This window comes from Clarias gariepinus, chromosome 1 (genome assembly GCF_024256425.1).
Source record: "Clarias gariepinus isolate MV-2021 ecotype Netherlands chromosome 1, CGAR_prim_01v2, whole genome shotgun sequence".
Lineage (NCBI taxonomy): Eukaryota > Metazoa > Chordata > Actinopteri > Siluriformes > Clariidae > Clarias > Clarias gariepinus.
Genome location: NC_071100.1, coordinates 13,638,734 through 13,642,768, shown reverse-complemented (window position 1 = coordinate 13,642,768; position 4,035 = coordinate 13,638,734). Strand labels below are relative to the sequence as shown.

Below are 4,035 nucleotides of genomic sequence, written 5' to 3'. Positions count from 1 at the left end.
TGACTTATGGAACTTAGTAACCTAGTAACCCAGTGTATATACACATGGATGTGCACAAATCTACTGGTGGTAATTAAAATAATTTATAATTCCCGTATTATAACTTTTAATATATATATATACTTTTAATATCCCGTAATATAACTTTTCTGACAATGGTCTTAACTTAATATCTAATGGTGTTATGCTAAAGTTTTTAAAAACTGTGTGTAGTCCTTAAAGCTCAGAACATTTTAACCATTATTTGTTAGGATTATTATTATTATTAGGCTTGTGTAATATAGAGTGTGTTGCCTGCACAGAGTTTTGCTGCTTGAGATTTATGGTATTAATTAATTTATTAGGTTTTATAAATTAATTTAATTAGGTTTAAGGTCTTATATACATTTGAAACCTGGAATATAATAAAATGTAAAATATTTATTTTCTGAAAATGTAATAAAGGAGAAAACTATTTCTTCTGAGTACATCTTCCTAACTATAACAATAAAATAATTTTATCAACACCAAAGTTCAGAAGATTCTTTATTGCTCATTTTAAGTTGCCACAATGAGGTTTTTTCAAAGCCATCATTGACAAGAAAATCTTAATAGTATAATTGTATATTAGTTGGTATGGTGATGCTGTGAACACTTCAATAAAGCTTTTTCACACACACAAAGGGAACTTTCCTGCTACAGCTGATGTCATTCCAGTGTTTGTATGCTACAGACACAAAGAAATACACAGTATATAATTAATTGGATCAGAAAGGACACACACCAAACCCTAGTTTAGAAAAAAAAATCTAACAGAAATTCACAAAACAGGAAGAAGTTTCCAGATCTGCTAACAGCCATAGTTCATCTGCACACAACACTCTCCAAATATACGATTTGGTTCTCTTGGATTCCAGTTTGGTGTAAGTGAGCTTAGTGCCGTCAGACCAAAAAAAGTTATACTTCTAAAGGATGAACAGAGGACCATTCATTATAGATCATAATATTTAATTATTTCAAAGTGCCATCATCTGATTATGTAATGTGATAAATATGTTTTAATACTTATCGACGAACCGTCTGACAGCTAGACAGGCCAATCCATGTTGGATTCTCATTTTTGTCATAAATACGGATGATGGACTTGACCAGCTGGTATTCATTTTCATTTTGCATCGATGCCAAGTGTCCACCGAGATTCACACAGTGTCGCTAGAAAAATAAAAACAGCTTGGGCATCAGTGCACATTCATCCACCATGCAAAATTTCACGTTTTAAGCCTACGTTTCTGTCACACTCTATACTGTTCATAAAGATTTTAAAATACAATTTAGAGTAAAAGTGTAAGTGTAGATATTTAGCAAAACACAATGCAAGTATTATTTTCTATTATTATTATTATTATTATTATTATTTTACAGTATGTTAAATCTATTATCACACCAGCACAGGATGATAACATGACATGGTAACATGAACTGCTTCCACATGAATACTAATCTTCCTGCTTATGCTCTGTAGTCACTCATAGAATTCAAAGGATGCCTAAAATAAAAAGGATTAATCTGTAAGAGAACCAACAATTAAACTCCTTTTGTATATTTTATATGAATGAGTATGTAAGTTAATATTTGAAACATCTTTTTCTTTAAGATTGAATAGACTGCCTTACTTACTGGTTTAGTAAATTGGAATTTTCTAATTAATTAGACAAATTATAACTTAATGAAAACAAAAAATTTAAATGATCCTGTCCTGTGCTGTTACTGATAGCTAACCTACAGCTTAATGCCAATCAAATATAATAACACAGAAGTATCGCTAATATCTATCACAGCTTATAGCTAAATATACAATCACATTGCATCCTGTTATATAAACACAACAAAAGTAAATGAAGAAATAAATAAAGTGATTGAAATTGGAACCTCAGCAGAACCCCAGTTCAATTTGCTCCCCTGATATATGAAGCAGCGCCCACGAAATTCCACCCAGCCAGTTGGACAGCATGAGGAGCACTTTTCAGTTGCTTTACGCTCTTGAGCTGCTGTATTATTGGATTTTTTTTTTTTTTTTTTTTTTGGGGGGGGGGGGGGGGGGGGGGCGGGGTTACAAAAAAAGACAAATAAATTAGACAGCTGCTGTCACTTGTTAAGTATGATGTTTCGACATTATCTTATGATCTCAGTATTGGCCATGACTCTTCATTCAGCTCTGATATGCTTAAGTTTTTAAAAAAAAAAAATCTTAAAATGCCAGTCAGTACAATAATAATGAAGGATTGTTATAATTATGTTCTTTATTTACAATTTTTAAAATTATTTACCCTTTATGAGCTTGATCAAAATAAGCGTCTAAAAAAGAAAAAAAGAAGAAATTATTAGTGCTGATGATTGTTGCACTTGATTTCATTCAATTTGTGTCTTAACTTTACCTGACAGACGCTCCACTTCTGAGGCTTAAAAGGAGAATAAATAATAAAGATTAGCATACATAATAACTTTTTTTTTTTCATTTATTTGGTACAGAAAGCAGAAATTCTAGGTCAAAAAGCATTAATTTGGCAATAATCACATGATATGCCAAGCAAGTTAAAATTCAAATAAAGTTCAAATGTGGAAAAACAATGAGGCACTGTATAATAACTATATGTTACTTTAAATACTTTCAAAGTATGTGTGCTTTGGCAACTGTATTATTCTGAGTCATATGTATCCTCCTTAATAAAGCTCAGCCCCTTACCAAAAGTAGTCGCTGCTATGGCGAGAATAAGAAGCAACACCACTTCAGTCTGACGAGCCATAGTTCTGGTTCCCTTTCAAAGGCTACACTCGATGCTGCGTGAAAACGCTATGGGAACATCTTGTCATGTTGCCGGTTGTGAAGCATGTGTGTATCAAACACGCCAAATTTTGGCTTATATAACCTCGGTCGGGTGACGTCATCTGATGAGACGCACCTGCAGGTTATAAATAGGAGTGAACCGGAAACATTCCTCAGATCTTTTGTCTTCACTGACCTTGTTGTGTTTGCGTGTGTGTTTAAACCAGCAAAATAAGAAAGTGTTTAACTCACCGATATGGTAGAGTTTTAAACGAGATGTCCCTCCGTGTGTATAATCCATATCGGAGGGCGATCTCTACACTTTACTGCTTCGATTAAGTGCTACGCGCGCGCCTCGCATTCCGAGCCGCCGCGCATTCCTGGGGCTTAAACACGTGCATCCGGCAGAGCAGTGAGAGACGGGTTTTAAAACTCCTTTCTTTCGCGTTCTCATCGGATCGGGAAATCCCTCTGTCCGCTCGCAAACTTCTTGTGAATGGGCAAGGATAAACATCCTCTCTTGCTTTCGCGGAGATGATAATAGCTCTAAGCACTTAAAAATAATATAAAAAAAAAAAAAAACATAGACGGCAGGTTCTGTCGGGTGGCCGGGGGCGGAGCCTCAACGACGCTCTCTCCCCTTTTCTTAGCAATCTCCATATAAGTTAACCCTTTCATGGAGTAAGCTGTATTCATCCCGTGTTTTCCTGCCATCAACTTATTTATTTATTTAAATATAATTGGGGTAGGAAAGCGGAGTTATATGATGACACCCAGATAGAAGAGACGCTTCCAGGCTATCTCTCTTCTGGGACATCATCCTTCCTGAAAAGCTATTACTTCCTTTCAAGCTGTGTAGACTTTTTATCTTCCCTGGAGGGAAAAGCTTTTCAGGCAGCAGGTCAGGTTGGTGCTCCATTGCACACCATGGCGGTTTTGCACGCCTACCAGGCTGACCTGCTGAGAGACTTGAGTACTGGCGGGGCTCTGCAAGGTAAGGCGTATTGGATTTATGCCGGGCCACAGACTTGTCTCTTCGTGCAACAAAGCAGACGGCTCGTGCTATCGGCCGTTTTATGGCTGCTATGGTCTCCGCGGAGAGGCACTTGTGGTTGAATCTCAGGGGCATTAAGGAAAAGGATCGTGTATTCCTCCTCGATGCCCCATCTCGCCTCCTGGCCTGCTTGGCGATGTCGTTAACTCGGTCGCCACTAGGTTCATGAGGCGGAGTT

The 4,035-nt window shown here is 36.7% G+C and overlaps 1 pseudogene; it reads right to left on the bottom strand.

Moving 5' to 3' along the window:
• Window positions 1-512: 512 nt before the first annotated feature.
• Window positions 513-2,783, bottom strand: LOC128526798 (lactose-binding lectin l-2-like; annotated as a pseudogene).
• Between the last annotated feature and the right edge of the window lie 1,252 nt (window positions 2,784-4,035).